The 17,316-nt window shown below is 46.7% G+C and overlaps 1 pseudogene; it reads left to right on the top strand.

Moving 5' to 3' along the window:
* The first annotated feature begins 4,600 nt into the window (after nt 1–4,600).
* LOC125406803 (U1 spliceosomal RNA) lies at nt 4,601–4,742 on the top strand (annotated as a pseudogene).
* Nucleotides 4,743–17,316: the final 12,574 nt, after the last annotated feature.

Below are 17,316 nucleotides of genomic sequence, written 5' to 3' on the forward strand. Positions count from 1 at the left end.
CTGGGATTGCAAGCATGCACCCCCAGACTATGGGTTCTGGGGATCAAACTCAAGTCCTCGTGCTTGCACAGCAAGGACCTTGAGGACCGAAACATCTTTCCATCCCTACCTTTCAGAATTGTACCCCAGCAAGAAAGGCATGTTTACCCTTATGGATGCTAGGAAGGGACCCCCCCCCCCAGATATATTGGAGGGTTACGACGTAAGCATTCTATTAGGTCAGGTAGCTCAATTCTCTGATATGTATACTTTCATTTGGGGGTCTCTGCCAACACCGTGGCCAGCAGAGTGTTGATCCGCAATAGACTAGAAAGAAGTTATGTTCAACACAACTCGGTAGCTGGTGTTGGTTCGAACTTCAAGAGTCTGACCGTGGGTGGTTTATTTTAGGCATGTGTAAGCACAGAACAATTTGGGGAAAGTTTCCTGGTGATAATTAACTCAATCCCATATGCACAACAAAGCTTAAGACATGACTACATGGAAACTTATTGTAACGTGTAAGTGGCATTTTCCATAAAGATGGGTTCTGTAGATTAATTGAGAAGAACGAACTCAAGATAAGAGTTTGAGGGAAGAGCTTATCTCAGCCACGTAGACAGGTCACCAGGCTATTAACCACACCCACTTCAGCCTTCTGGGAAGAGCACGGGTTATACATCTCTCCCTTTGAAGAGACAACCCTGTGTGTTTAACATTCCTGGTTCCCCTACTGCTCATCTGTGAGCACAAGAGCCTGCATGCCTCCTGCATGTTCATGTACCATGAAGGTGACCTGAGGGTTTTTTTTCCTTCTTATAACCAATAAACAGTGAGAAGAGGGAGAGCTGCTAGCAAGCAGATAGCAACAAGGGTGTAATTGCGGCTAAAAACATGAGGCTGAGATTCAGCTTTCTGGCTCTACACCTATTCTGTAGTTTTTCGTTGCTAGCTTTCCCAAATAATCTGATTTACACATTCTCTTTGGGTGTTTTCTTTGTCTATCTTTAGATCCTTTGATTCAGCTTCGCTGGCAACGGCTCTTCGCCCGAACACTTGAAGAACTTCCAGTTCCACAGGGGGACAAGGCAAAGGCTGGTGGCTGAGAAGCCACACTCTTGCTGCTGCCTGGTGGCTGTGTGCTCAGTGTGGTGGCCACTTGCCCTCAGCTGGCATTCTCCATGAGAATGACCCAACTGAGCATTCTCACAAGGACTTCGAGCTGCCTGCTGGGAACTCCACAGCCGGCAGCACTTCACAGCCCTGGACGTCTTTCTTTTGGGAAAAGAAGAGGAGGAGGAAGCGAGGCAGCAGGAGCTAGGTCCTTTAAGTTTCTCTCTGCAGTGTGGGCAGAAGCAGGGATTCTTTCTTTTTAAAAAATTGGTTTTATTGAGCTATATATTTCTCTCCCCTCTCCGCCCTTCTTTCCCTTTCCCTTCTACCTGCTCCCATGATCCCCACACTCCCAATTTGTTTATGAGATTTTGTCTTTTTCTACTTCCCATGCAGATCCATGTATGTCTCTCTTAGGGTCCTCTTTGTTGTCTAGGTACCCTGGGATTGTGAATTGTAGGCTGGGTTTTCTTTGAGAAGGAGGAGTTCTGACTGACTTAGGTGTGTGTATCACACTTCACCTTGTCTGAGACAGGGTCTCTCACTGAACCTGGAGCCCATGTTTGAGCATCTAGACTCGCTGGCCAACAAGCCCAGGGAATCCTGTCATCTCCACCCACCAGCACTGGTGTTATAGGCATGCAGTGTGGCCACACCTGGCTTTTTAGTAGTTGCTGAACTGAGTCCTCATGTTCACACAGAAAACGCTTCTACCGCCAAGCCATTCCACTGCCCAAACACACACTCTTCAACCAATGCTGAGTTCGCATTATGGTTTTATTATCTCTCAGCCATTCTGGGTCATTGTTTGCTAAATTCCCATATTGATTGGTGGATTCCTAGATTCAAATGCAGCTTTGCCATTTACTACCTAGGTAGCTGTAAGTTCTCTGTGCCTTGCTTTCCCTTGTATAAATTGAGCATGTTAATATCACCATGTCCATCAGTCTTCTTGTGGGGATGAAATGAGTGTGTATAATAGGGGCTGACATTTAACACACACTGCAGGGGTATCAGCTGTAGGGATGGAAACTTGTCCACACTCCTCCAGCCACACCCCTTGCCCTGACCCTCTGGGCTCAGAGAACTGCACTGCCGTTGTCATCTCTTCATCACTAAGACATGAGAGGCCCAGGCTAGGGGACACAGCTTAGTTGGAAGAGCCCTTCTCTAACTTATATGAAGCTCTGGCTTCTGTCCCCAGCACTGCACAAAACCTACGTGGTGGGTGACACCTGTTACCCAATCACAGGGAGGCTGGTAACAGGAGTATTAGAAACTCAAGGTCATCCTTGGCTGTCTAGTGAGTGTAGAGGCCAGCCTGAGCTACATTGTCACCCTGGTTCAAAAAACAAGAGAGAGAGAGAGAGAGAGAGAGAGAGAGAGGGAGGGAGGGAGGGAGGGAGGGAGGGAGGGAGGGAGGGAGGGAGGGAGGAAGAAAGGAAGGTAGGTGTGGTGGTTTGAATAGAATGGTCCCACAGGCTCATGTATTTGAATGCTTAAGTCACCAGGGAGTGGTACTACTTGAGAGGATTAGAAGGATGAGGAGGTGTGACCTTGTTGGAGGAAGTGTGTCCCTGGGGATGGGCTCTAGCCCAATGTCTCTTTCTAGGCTACAGATCAGGGTGTAGTTCTCCGCTACTGCTCCGAGCTAGGCGTGCTGCCATGATCCCTGCCACGATGCTAACGGACTAAAACCTCTGTAAGCGTAAGCAAGCCCCCAACGAAATGCTTTCTTTACTAAGCGTTTCCTTGGTGGTGGTGTCTCTTCACAGCAACAGAACAGGGACTAGGACACCAGAGAAAAGGAGAGAAGAGGGGACCCCTGTGACAAATGACACTCTCCACTTCACACGTTTCTATTCCACAAATGCTCATCTCTTCCTTGCAGCCTACAGAGGCACAGACGCCTTCCTCTGTGGCCGTGGTCCCACTGTGGACTCTTAAATCAGAATCTGTGCTTTATCCCTGTCCTGTGGGCTCCTTCTCTCCATTAAAACAAAATGAAAAAAAATGCAAAGGAATCACAATTATTAGAAGGAGCTTATACTTTTACCTAAATGCGTCCTTCTTCAACCCCTTCCTACAGTGATCTGTTTCTTTGTCAATTTCAGTACCTTATTCCTTAGTTTCAAAGCCTTCCGAAAGGATCCATTTCCTACAAAAAGAACTTGCTCTCCTCAGCCAGGACCTGGAACTGCCATGATTAGGGTAAGTATCTCCTGGTAGCATAGCCCGAGGTACTACTCGGAGGTGATGGAGCCTCGAGAAGGTGGGGTCTAGGGCCACATTCCTGGGAGCATGCTCTTGAAGGGTTTAACGCAACCCCAATCCCTTCATCTCTCTCCTTTATTTCCAGATACTTTAAGGTGAGTAGCTCTGTTTTCCACCATGTCACCATGATGCCATAAGCCCCAGAACAATGAGGCCAGGCAACCATGGTCTGAAGTGTCTGAAATCATGAGCCAGATTAAACCTTTCCTCTTGAATATGATAATCTCAGGGTTTTTTTTTTATTATTGTATTCATGTTGTCAGGATTAATCTCGATCATTAAGTTGATTGGACCTGGAGCCCACTAAGAGATACATAAGAGATATACCTCTGGGTGAGCCCATGAGGGCATTTCAGGAGGATTAATTAAGGGCATAAGGCACCCCCCCAAAAAAAAGAAAAAAGAGCATGGCGGTGCTTGTGTGTAGACCCTAGAATGGGTGACACTTTCCATAGTGACTCTGGTCTGAGGGAACAGTTGGTCTGCCTTCACTTCTTCCTGCTGTAAACATCTGTCCTGATGTTGGCCTCTGCTCCTACCGGCTCCTTTAGCCTCCCAAAGTGAGCCGAAGACCAGTGTCTCTCCAGGGCTCCTCCAGGCCTTCAGCTCCAGGTTGGAACAGAGGAAGCTTGTAACTTCACAGACTGAATGGCTACCGCTTCTAGCTCCGGTGAAGACATCGTTGGAAGAGCAGCCTGCGCCGTGTAAGCCGGTCTAATGAACAACCTTTGACCTTTGGAGTAGATTTCATCCTGTTGGTTGTGCTCTGCTACTCCAAAGGTTGTCATTCCTTGGGAGCTGGTCACCTTGGTTTTTGTCGTTGGTTGTTTTCTTTCAAACATTTATTATTATTGGTGTGTGTGTGTATGTGTGTGTGTGTGTGAATATGAGATTTCATAGTACATGCATAAAGGACAGAGGAAAACATGAGTTAGTTCTTTCCTCCCATCAGCAGTGCTAGGGATTGAACTCAGGTTTCAGGGTCAGCAGCAAGTGCTATGGTCCTGAGCCATCTCACCAGTCAATATTTTTTTTTTACTAAGGCAGGGTCTCTGTCTGGTCTGAAACTCTAACAAGTAGGTTTGCTGTCTGGTGAACCTCAATGTCCTCCTGTCTCCGTGCTACATTTTAAAATGTGGGTTCTGGGGATTAAACTCAGCTCATCATGCTGACCCAGCAAGCAAGAGCTGACTCCCCACATTCTGAGTACCTTTCCGTTTTGATTGAAAATGGCATACTTACCTGGCAGGGGAGACACCATGGTCACAAAGGTGACTTTCCCAGAGTGAGGTGTCTCCATTGGACTTAGCATGCACTGACCCTTGCAATTTCCCTACATTTGGAAAACTTGACTATATAACTTGTGGGAGTGGCCTTGCATGTCATACCCTCCCCTGTAAAAAAAAAAAAAAGAAAGAAAGAAGGCAAACAAATGGTAAAGGCACAATTTATTACAGGAGGTTAATCTGCTATTATTGGGCATCCCCATGGTTTAGCTGCGTTTGTTTTGTAAATATTGCTGCAGTGAATGTTCTGATAAGAGGGACAGGTATTACGGATGCTCAGTGGGTTGGCATCAAGGACTTAGCTGTAGGAGTATCCTTGGCTCTGTCTTCATTGCGGTTCCTAGCTCGTCCCTTCAGTGGGTCTCCCTGGCCACAGCTGTGTCATGTGCACCCGGCAGTGGCAGTGTGGATCCCCGAGTCAAGGCCCCTTTGCTTCTGCTGTGACTCCATCAAGTCAGTTTCCTAGAGGGAAAAGTTGTGGGGAGCTCGGCCTCACAGAACCAGTTCACTGTTTGCTGTGAGTTCTGGGTGGGGGTGCTGGAAGCTTTCCTCTCTGAAGTGGAAGTGTTCTGTCTTCATTGTCGCTGGCTGCCAGAAATGGAGACATTGTGAAGAGACACTCGTGTCCACAGTCTGAGCATCAGACAATTGAAACAATGGACCCCTCCAAAATGATAATTTCCCCAGGAATTTCATGCTGGGAGAGGGAAAAAGAAGCAAAGGGAGCTTTTCTCCCAGAAAGAGACTTCTAACAACCTGCCAGACCACATAAAGGCTGTCAGACCACCTTAAGGTGGTTCATTCCAGGACAATGATGGATTAGAGATGAACAGACCCACTCCTCGACCAGGATGGGTTAGGTGTGCAAGCTCTCGGCCCTCTATTTAAGCATTAATCTTATTTTAGGACCCCAAAGATTGACAGGAAGGGGGTCAGTAGATCTCTGTGTCTCTCTTACCAGTGTGATCATATTGAACACACCTCCCTTTTCTGCTTTGTATTATTATTTTTTATAGTTTTTTAATTGATTTTTATTGAGCTCTACATTTTTCTCTGCTCCCCTCTGTGCCTCTCCCTTCCCCTTAAGCCCTCTTCCAAGGTCCACATGCTCCCAATTTACTGAGGAGATCTTACCTTTTTCTTCTTCCCATGTAGATTAGATCCATGTTTGTCTCTCTTAGGATCCTCGTTGTTGTCTAGGTTCTCTGGGATTGTGATTTGTGGGCTGGTTTCCTTTGTTTTCTGTTTAAAAACCACTTGTGAGTGAGTACATATGATAATTGTCTTTCTGGGTCTGGGTTACCTGGCTCAAAATGATGTTTTCTAGCTCCATCAATTTTCCTGCAAAATTCAAACTGTTGTTATTTTTTTCTGTTATATAGTACTCCATTATGTAAATGTACCACATTTTCCTTATATAGTCTTTGGTCGAGGGGTATTTAGGTTGTTTCCAGGTCTGGCTATGACAAACAATGCTGCTATGAACATAGTTGAGCCCATGTCCTTGTGGCTCGATTGAGCATCTTTGGATATATACGCAAAAGTGGTATTACTGGGTCTTGAGGAAAGTTATTCCCTAATTTTCTAAGAAATTGCCACACTGATATCCAAAGGGGCTATATCATCCTGCTTTGTATTATTAATTTCGTTCTTTTAATTGGATTCTTGAGGATCGATAGCCAAATTTGACTTCTTAGACTACAGATTGTGACCTCAAGTTTGATCACACAAAGACTGCTAATGGTCACAGTAACAAGGAAAGGCAGCTATGGGTATGAAAGCATGAACTTTCTCAGGGTGGTTAGAGGTGGACCATGGGCTGGGGTGCAGCTTAGTGTTAAAACTCTTGCTTAGTGGGTGCAAGGCTCTCAGTGAGCCACAGCACTAAACCAAGGAAAGGGAGGGTACAGTATTTTTAGGCATTCCAGAGAGAGCATGTCAGCGCTCCTGGGAAGGCCAGATCAACTGCAAAGAAGAAGCAATGACAGATGTTACCAGAGCTGTCAGGCCTGCAGGCTTTTAGACTATGTGTCCCTTCACACAACAGGGAAGCAGACTTCCGGAGAAAAGGATGGAGCAAGATCATAGTTCACCAGGGATGAGTTAGAAGTCACGTCCTTATCAGAGGAGCAGTCAGAGGAGCAGAGACAAGGGAGAAACTTGGGCTCCAGATGAATGCAGCTGATATGTGGTCAATGCAGGTCAGAAGTGTAGCGCATGACTCTGAGCAGCTAGGCCTCAGTCACTCAAGCTGGAGGCAGGCAATGGGGGAAATGGTCAGTGTGGACGGGAGAGAAGAAAGAGTGAAGGTGTGATGGTTTCTCCTTCACAAACAGCAGACACAGAGCTAAGGGGCCTCAGGGGTTCAGAGGACTCACACTCGGTTGTCACAGCCTCTCATCCTCCAGGCTTCACATTGTATCAATGTCAAGATTCAATGAAAGGAACAAAACACCATCTGTCTGTGTGTGTGTGTGTGTGTGTGTATGTGTGTGTGTGTGTGTGTGTAGCCCAGGCCACCAGGGCTGCCCCTCCTCAGGGGAGGGGTAACTAGCAGCTAAGAAAATGTCCCACAGACATGCCCGTAGACCAGTATGATAGAGGCAGCTCCTCAGTCGAGGTTCTCATTCCAGGTCTCTCGAGTTTTCCCAGTTGCCTATTAAAGTTTCTCGGTCTGCACTGTTTTGGTAGATGCATTTGCTTCTCACGTGTACTCCAAAAATGTTCCTATTAGCCAAGTTGATATTTACAAATTTGATTAACTGTTTGAGAATAGTATACATGTGCTGTGGGCTCAATCTTTTGGTATGCTGTGAAGATGTGTTGCTCTGAGTGGTTAAATAAAGAGCTAAGTGGCCAATAGCTAGGCAGGAAGAGGAATAGGAGGTGGGAGAGCCAGACAGAGAGAACTCTGGGAAGAAAGGCAGAGTTGCCAGCCAGATGGAGAGAGAAGAAGACATGTAAGGGGACAGGTAAATGCCACAAGTCATATGGCAACATGTATATTGATAAAATGGGTTAATCTAAGTTATAAGAGCTAATTAGTAACAAGCCTAAGCTATAAGCTGAGCATTTATGATTAATAAGAAGGCTCTGTGTGGTTATTAGGAGCTGGCTGGTGGGACAGAAAATTTCACCTACGCGTATATATGTATGTATGATTGTATGTATGTGTGGGATAGATTTAAACTAGGGTATAACCAGGCCACACTTCCTTGAAGCCTCTTAGCTTACTGAGAACCCGTCTGTGAATATGTTCCCAGCTCTCAGGTACCAGGGCTCCAGGAGAGAAATGTCAAATACCATACAAGATGCAGCTCATGGTAGGCTTACCTACAGCCCTCTCTATCTCCATCCAGTTGATTCTGGAATCTCTAGGCACCTGCACTAAAAGGCAATGGACAGACACCAATCTCTCTTGCCTCAGGGAAGTTTATAAACTTTCAGTTGCCAGAAGACATCATGCCAAAAAGTTTAACATATTCCTCGTGTGTATATGAACCTCAACCCAAGGTGCCTTTTCCCTGCCCTGAAACAAATATCCCTCACCTAAGTGCATCCTTCTCCATACTTCCCCCACATCCTCTAAGTCACACATCTCTCCTCCCAGATGTGAGATACTTTTCCTCCTTCTCCACAACACTAAGATGGACTTATTGCTCTTCTGAGTGGTCTAAAATCCTTTCCTTTCTTGTTCATCCTGTCATACTCTCTCTGGTATTAACTAAGTTCGTGGCCTCGGGGGATGACCAGCAGCTGTGTTCTTTTTTCATATAAGGTGTATTCAGAATGTGATATATTCTGTAATTATATAGAAAGGAAAATGAGACAGACTAAGAGCTAGTTAGAACCTGGCTGAGCATAACCCCTGTCAGTGCCGGTGGTGTGGACACCCTGCAGAAGCTGGGGACCTCCATCAAAGAGTGAAGCATGCCCCTGTCTAGGAGCTACGGTGGACAACAAGGATCCAGGGGACAGTGTCTTGCAGGCTCAGTGACTGCCTTCCATAAGGAGCAGAACCAACAGAAAAGCGAGAACCCACGTGTGAATCACAGAACACCTGCTACCTTCCTGCTGTGTCCAAATCTCTCATGAGACTCTCTTTCTTGTCTGCCTTGCCAGAAACACAGAAGGGATGAAGTTCTGGGAAACTGCAACTCAGCCTAACCAGGCTGATGTAAGACAAAGCAGCCACAAGCCGCTTCTCATTCTCTGGGATTTTACATTTACTTTTAAACGTGTGTGTGTGTGTGTGTGTGTGTGTGTGTGTGTGTGTGTGTGTGTGTGTGTGTGATGAGAATGGGGGTTGTGCATATGAGTGCAGGTGCCCTTAGAGGCCAGAGGATGGCATCAGATTCCCTGGAGCTAGAGTTACAGGTGGTTGTGAGCTGCCCACCACCGGTACTGGCAACTGAATTCAGGCCCTCTGCAAGAACAACACGTTTCTAAGTGTTAATCCATGTCTCCTACTTCCTGTCTGGTTTTCCCACCTATACTTCCTGCCTGGCCAATCAGCGTTTATTTAAAACATGATTGACAGAATACAGACAATTCTCCCGCACCAGTCAGGAGATGCTATTGTCAACTACAGGGGAGGGAGAGACAGTTTGCTCAGTGATGTAGTCTGCTGAGTTGCCCCTGGTCCTGAAAATACTCCCCCCCCCCATTCACACTCCTCTAAGTAACCCTACCGAACACTCAGTGGTTCACACACACACAAGAAGGGGATAGTTGGGAAAGAAGAGGGCATCAGTGGTCATGGGAGGGGACAAGAGAGTAGTGATGGGTGAATATGGTCAAACTATGCTCCAAACGTTTGTGTATGAAAGTGCCACAGTGAAAGTCATCATTATGTATAATTAAAATGGGGACTAAATATCGATAGTTATAATGGTCCCTTAAGCAGCAGGTCACTGGGATGGCCATAGTATTTACCTCCTTTTTCAGTATCTGCTTCAAACTCCTCTGTCTTCCTTAGGTTGGCATCGTGTAGCAGGAGGAGCGGTTTAATTTGAGCCGCTGTGGTAGATCGTACAGCTGTCTTGTGCTCCTGGAGAAACTTCTCAAAGCAGCTGATGAGATGGGAGTTATAGCGAGTAAGACAAGACCAAAGACTAAGGACCTCAGTCAGGGTCCTAGCCAGGGCGACCATTGTCCTAATGCGGACCCAGTGACAGCAGTGATGTGATCCCGGAGAAACTTCCGTAAAGTATTTAAAAGATAGGGTAAAAGCTAAGTAATGGGGATACTAAGGAGGAAAGAAGTGATCAAGAGAGGAGCTGGAATTGGAGGGGACTCTATATAGCTGACAACATGACCACTCTCCATGGTATAGCTAAGGGAAAGTTTTTGTTGTAGATAAAAGAGAGAACACACAGCCAGAGGCATCTGGGAGAGTCCAGGGCAGAGAGAGGAAGTATAGACTGAACACGGCCAGAGGACTGGACCTGGCCATGAGAGAAACAGAAGTATAGCAGAGACAGACAGACAGACAGACAGACAGACAGGCAGTCAAGCAGGCAGGCAGACAGACAGACAGATAGACACACAGAGGTGTCAAGGACATAGAGAAAGAAACATAGAGAGAAGGACGGTGAGGAGTAGGGGGAGACACACAGAGAGAGACCGGAGAGAGAGAGAGAGAGAGAGAGAGAGAGAGAGAGAGAGAGAGAGAGAGATCCAAACCCAGCAGGGTTATCAAAAGGAGTATCTGGGGGAGGGAAGCCGCCATGGGTTGGAGAAATTTAGGGTAGGAGAGGTGAGAAGGGCTAGGATGCCAGCATAGGCTTTAAAATACTGTGTTATTGAGGGAGCCTGGAGGCCAGTATGGGCTTTGTTTAGTAAGGTGCATGTAAATTGTACAACTATCTGGACCATGTACCAGTGCTCTATAGATGGTTAAAGTAACTGTAATTAGCTGTTTGTTACTTCAGACCCCTGCATAAACAACAAGCACCTGGAAACTTCACAGAAGAAGTCAGTTAAATTCGGCATTGGTTGACAAGGCAAAAAAGAACTAGAATCCCATTAGGTCCTTCGTGTAGGGTTATCTAGCAAAGTCCCAAAGATACCCATTGGGTATCCTGAGGAATTTCCCAAACCTGTGAGTTTGTTGGCATAGTACCTGGCAGTCTCCTTTACTCAAGGACCAGGGGTGGCTAGGGCACAGAAGGACACATTGTAGCTGTGAGACGTACCCCCAGAAAGAGAGTGTTCCATAATTGGTAAGCACAGCTTTTAGATTTGGCCTCAGTATTTAGGAAGACAGGCCTGTTTTCCTCAGCTGTGGATAGACACTACAGTGCTGAAGTAGGCCAAGGTCTCATGCTATATCTGAGAGATTTCAGGAAGAGAATAATTCATGAGAAATCGTTGTTCAAATAACATTCTGTGTGGTTAAATATGTCTGAGGACTGCGGTCCCTTGAACTGTTAAACAAGCACGTGGCCATCTTAATATTTTACACTTTCCTGCTGAGTGTTTGAGACCATGTAGGGAGCCAAAATCAAATTTTCTTTTCTGGTTGTCCAGATCAGTTGAGGATCTGGTCCTCAGGGGTCAATAGGGTGTGGGGAACCTCTGCCTTCACTGGTATTTCTTTAACAGTTCATCCATGTATGTGAAGGTAACTCAAGGCCTTGCTTTTGCAAGATTGTGCTTGTGTGCATTTGAGTATGTGTGCACGTGTTTGTGCGTGTGCACACAAGCGCCTAGGCACCATGCTGTCTTTGTGGCAGTCAGAGGACAACTCTGGGAGCTGGTCCTCTGCTTCCATCTTGTTTGAGACAGAGTCCTTTGTTATTTTCTTTGCTATGAGTCTCCCGTCTCCACTTCCCTGCTTGCTACAGAAGTGTTGGGATTCCAGGCCAGGCCTTCCATTGCACCTCTTGATTCCTCTTCTAGTTTCCTTTCTTTGTTTCCCTGACCAAAGGAACTTCAGGGGGAAAGGTTCGTTTAAAGCTTACAAGTCTCAGTTACCACTGTGGGGAAGGCAAGGTGGCTGGGACTTGGAGCAGCTGTTCATATCCATAGTCAAGAGCAGAGAGAGAATGAATGCATGCTTGCTGGTTCAGTTCATCTTCTCCATGGTATACAGTCCAGGGCCCAAGCCTAGGGAATGGAACCTCCAATAGTGGACTGAGTCTTTTCACATCAATTAGTTAATGTCCTTAAGACAACCATGCACAGACTTGCCCACAGGACAGCCTGATCTAGACATCCCTCATTGCAAGTCTCTCCCCAGTGATTGTAGATTGTGTCACATTGACAATTAACACTGTCACAGTCCTCAGACTGGTGCTCCAGTGCAGGCCAGACAAGAGATAATAGTTATTGGCACATAGCATATTAGGCGCTGGTCCTTTCTTCCACACTTCCGAGATTTACCACACAATCATTGCTAGAATGGAGAATTAAAAAGAGCATCCCGCCATTCTATCAAGCCAGTTGCCTAAGGATAATGAAGAGCATCATAATGGCAAGCAAATTCCATAAACATAACCCCATTGCTGTCCTTTAGTTTGCTACAAATCAAATTCCTTGACCAGAAGTAAGGGTGTGTGGAACGTCAGACAGGAGATAAAGCGGGCTGCAAGTCCACAGATGGTAGCTCTATTGGAAACTTTACAGGTAGGGAAGGCAAATCCACCCATAGAGTACGTGGTCGAGGCAAAATGCCTTTTCTTTTGTCACAGAGGGGGTCCAAGCATTCCTCTGTTGTCCTAAGAATGGCTTCTGTCCTAGTTAGCTTGAACTGTCAACTCTACATGGCCTAGAGTCATCTGAGAGGAGAAGGGCAGAACTAACTTGGTAAAGAGTCTGATTGGTACTCACTGTCCTTCTGGCCCAACCCAGTGTGAGATTGAAATGCTTCTGCTACAGACTTTCACATGCGGAACAACCTGGGACCGTGGGTCCTGTTCACTCCCCTTCTGAGTCCGTAGGTGCAGGTTGAAACTGAGAAGGTAGTGCAGCCAATTGTAGGTCATGTGATCAGTGGCACGGGTGCTTGAATAGGAACCTCAACCCACTTCGGGATTTTCTCCTATTCTGTGACCCACTGAAAGTGGGGTGGGGGGAGTGCTTTGGGATCATTTGGCAACTGAGTGATGCATTTATCTAATTATTCTTTATCAATAAAAAAATTGGAAGTCAGTGAGTGGGGGCTCTCATCCATCAGTGCAGCTGAAATTTCATGGGAATGCACACAGGGGCCTGGGAAGAGGGCTCAGTCGGGACCACACTTGTCATGACAGCAGGAGGACTTTAGTCAAAGTCCCAGAACTCATGTTAAAAAGCCAAGCACGGCAACCTACTGTCCCAGTGCTGAGGAAGCGGTGACAGGAGATGCCTGGTGCCTGCTGGCCAACCAGCCTAGCTGAGTCAGTGAGTCACAATCCTATCCTAAAAATAAAATAAAATAACGTAGAGCGTGATTGAGGAAAACATGTGATGCTGGCCCCTCACTTACACACACATATGTGCACGCACACACACACACACATGTACTTAGGGCTATCTACATTTGAATTTTCAGCTTTTTAATTTTTTTAAATCTCTTTGGCATTTTATTTCTATTTTTTATACTCCTTTTTTTTGTATTTTGTATATCCCTGCAAGCCATCTGCCTTCCTTTCTAGACTCCAATGACATATACATGCATACATTTATGCATATATAAAATACATGCTGATAATTTGAGAAGGACAGATCCAACCCAAATCCAGCTCTTACGGTGTCTGGTGCTCCAGAAAGTAAGGGGAGGAGGGGGAGAGGGAGCTGGGACTTTCACAATAGGCTTGCCTGTCATCTGCTGGTCCTTTCACCTCTCCTGAGAGTGACTCAAGTAGACTAGCGCAGCCACTTGGGTAACACTGGCGTCACAGCAAAGGGCCAGCACGGCTCAAGCAGCCCAGCAAGTGGTTCTGACACACCCTGCTGCCTCCCGTTCGCTCCCCAGGGCTCAGCGCCACATCGCCAGGTTTCTCAACTCTGTGCCTGATTTGGTCAGAAGCAGCCCACTCCACCCTCCTCTCTCCATGGAAATGCCACCACAGGGAGATGTGCGGCACTGCCCGCCACTGACTTTTAGAGACGCGGTGCGGGGACCGGTGAGCTGAAAGACGCTGCTGAATCACAAGCTGCGCTGAAACCACTGTCCGACTTGTGACCAGATGTCACCCAAATAAAGATTTTCTTCACATCCTTCAGGGCGGACTGCAGTGCTGGCGGTGAATCTGAGTCAGTGGAGGGAATTGAATTCTTCCGTCTTATGGACCGGGATAGCCGCAGTGCTGACTGGGCAGTCAATTTTCCTTTTCTCATTATCTTCCGGGAGGCTCTCTTCAATCCAGCAAATATTGAATTCTAGGTGCCATGATATTTGCTGGATTAATAAAGATCAATACAGCTAGTCCTGGGCTCTGAGTCACTTGAGGTCTTGGACGCAGAGCCAAATATGCGTTCCATTTAGCTATGCTTTCCTTAGATTCCTTTTGTGATGCTATTTCTTCACTTCCAGCATTTTAGAAAAACCAAATTCCCTAAATGTTTAATGCCCTAGTATACATGTAGTTTATCTTAGTGGCAGACAAGCTTTTGGAGTGTTCTGTTTTATTTGTTTGTTTTGGATTAGTGTCTATTTTGTATTTTTTTCTCTTGAAAAAATTTAAAATGACATTTATTTATTTAGTTTGCACACGTCTTTTCTGTGAGTGCGTGTGCTGTGGGGCGTGTGTGGAGGTTGGAGGACAATCTGTGGGTGTCTGTCTTCTCCCCCCATCATGTGGGCTCTGGGGACTGAGCTCAGCTCCTCATTTGGAGGCAAAAACCGTTACCCACCGAGCCGTCTCACTGGCCCGGTCCTTTATTTTCAATGGCTGACCTTTTTAACAGCCTCACCTGAGACATAACCAACCTCTTTCCATGGGCACAGCTGATTGACTGGAGGCCGGCACCTGGGGAGACATGAACAGATAGATGTCTGTTTTGTTCACCTAGATAGGGACCCCAGAACCAAAGTAAGGATTGATTTGAAATTGAACTTGGTACGTTCATGGATTTATTGAACTTAATTACAGATGGTGAGTGAGAGGTTATTATGGGGAGCCCGAGTTGACCCCAATTGATTACCTCATCCCTATCCCACCCATCCCATCCTAGATGATGACTTCATGAAAGCTGTGCCATGGGTTCCCCCCCCCCTTTAATATGGTATTACTTTAGTCTGCGTCTATGTGGGAGATGGAGCACTGTGCCGGACCTAAGAGGACGCCAGAGAACAGCCTGCAGGAGTTGCTTCTCTCCTATCACGTGGGGTCTGGAGACCCGAACCCAGATTGTCAGACTTCCGTAGCAAGCGTCTTTACCCACTGAGCCATCTTTTCTCGCGTACTCTAGCATCTACCAGAATCCCTTGCAATTGAATGTGTGCAGGAGGGGGTAGTGGCAGGAATATCAAAAGAGGCTGCTGGGATTCTCCCTTCTCCTACTCCGGGGTTCTCAACAGCTATGACGTTGCCATTGGCATAGCCTTGGTTAAAACTGTGTACTGTGCTACTCAATTGGTTGCTGTGGTAACCTCTCTTCCAAGATGGCAGCAGTATTACCATGTTATTCCCATAGAGAAAAACAACACCTACAACAACAACCTCAGTTAGGACAGTAAGCCTTTCTTCTCATACTGGAAATTATAACGGAAGCCCCAAGGAGTGAGTTAGATGGTCTTAGGGGCTCTGGATGTGGAGTATTGTGATGGGACTCACTGTCACAAGCATGTGGAGTGAGGAGCAGATTGCTTCTCAGAGGGAAGGTGAAGCGCAAGGCCATGGGGAATGGCGAGAAGGGGAGCGAACCGGAGGGCTCCAGAAAAGCGCCCAGGAAGGCACAGGAACTGCTGTTTTCTCAGTTAAATTCAGCTGAGATAGGAATGACAGGCGGTGGGCACCATGCTAAGAGTGAGGTGTGAATTACTCACTGTGAAGTAGGGGTGTGAAGTGCCTAGCAGGAGTGGGAAGTAGCTCTAGGCCCACTGGCAGTGTGTGTCATAGATTTAAACTGAGATAAGACTTGCTAGATGCCTGCCTTTGCTTTGGCCATTTTCAGTCGAGATGGTCATCACGTAGATGCAGATGGATGCAGATGGTGAGGTGAATTCATCCAGGGCTAAATTCTCTGAAAGCTGATGGTGACTGAAGACACAGGGATGGGGGGGCATGCCAGAGTCATTCGTGAGCAGGAGGAACTCATCACAGCAACTGTGGATGCTAATGAAACAGTTAGGGTACAAGGGGGCTAGGCATGTGAAACTGAAACTGAATTTGCCTTGTGATGTCACCATCACTCCCAGACATCAATAAGCAGAGCCAGGAACCAGGTCTTCCAACTCCACTTTCTTCAGAGAGTCAGCAATCTGAAAGGTTTCACCTTTAGGGACCAAGGGGGACACTGAGGAAGATCATCTTTGGGGCAAATATTTATTAGGAGAATTACTAACACCACAGAAAGACAGCAAAATCGGACCTCTGAGGAGAGTTCAAGTCCCAGTGCCATAGACAATGGGGTTGCAGCTCTGAAGAGAGTTCAAACTCACAAGGCAAAGGAGGCGTCCCTAACCTCAGTCTCAGAGAACAGGGAGTGTTTCATGCTATAGAGTGGTTAAGTTTCCACAGCTGGGTCCATGGGCATGCTGACTGATTCTTAGGCAGCAAAGGGACAGGGGGAGGCCCTGGGTTCTGGAGAAAGAATATGAGACCCTGCTTAACTCCAAGATTGTCGGGATGCACATCAAATTGAAGTGTATCCACTATATCCGTAGCTTTCCAGTATTTGGAGTCTGTAGTCCTGAGCCTGTAAACGTCCTTGGGGGAAGTGAGACTGATATCTGCTTTTCTGGAATCCGAGCACTTGGGGAGTCTTCTGGGGGTTGGGTCTTGGTAGGGAGCTTGCCATTCTGTCTACAGCCGCCATAAGGAAGGGGCTGCTGCAGGTAGGTGTGGCCTCATTAGCTCTGGTCCCCAAGCCTAACAATCTGAGAAGTCAGTAAAAATTATCCTAGAGATAGCTGTCTTCCAGCTCATCTTTAGTCATCAGAATACATAGGGAGGGGAAACAAAGGCTGTCAGTCATCCCAAAACATCCTTGCCCCTCTGGTCAGGTGATCAGTCTTGTCTCTGAGACCTGTGGTGTTGGTACTTTTCTCCTTATTGTTTTCTCTTTGTGTGTCGTGGGAGTTTTACACACACTGGGGCCCCCAGCCTTTCATTCCTGCTGATCGCCTCTGGATGACATCGAGATGAAAGGGTAATCAGGACTAGGAAACCGCTGACAGCATATCCACGCCAGGCTGCTTACAGCGTGCATGTGTACAGATTCCTTGCTGCAACACGAAGCACACATGTGCGATTTTAATAGAGAAGAGAATGTACTCCTTTCTGTCCCCCCTCGTAGTGACATCAGAGCTGAAGTGTAGCAGCTCTGAAGCTGCCGCGTGAGACCGTAAGCTTAGGCAGCCGCGCTGACGGCGGGCAGAGCCGCGCTGCTGTTTATTATCCATGCTTTCTTATTTTAAATCTTGTAATCACAGAATTAGGAGAATTCCTGAATCTTCTCCTTTGTTCAAAGCTATAGATTTATCCAGTATGGGATCCATGGTTCATGGACCAAA

This window comes from Myodes glareolus, chromosome 5 (assembly GCF_982192425.1).
Source record: "Myodes glareolus chromosome 5, mMyoGla1.1, whole genome shotgun sequence".
Classification (NCBI taxonomy): Eukaryota; Metazoa; Chordata; class Mammalia; order Rodentia; family Cricetidae; genus Myodes; species Myodes glareolus.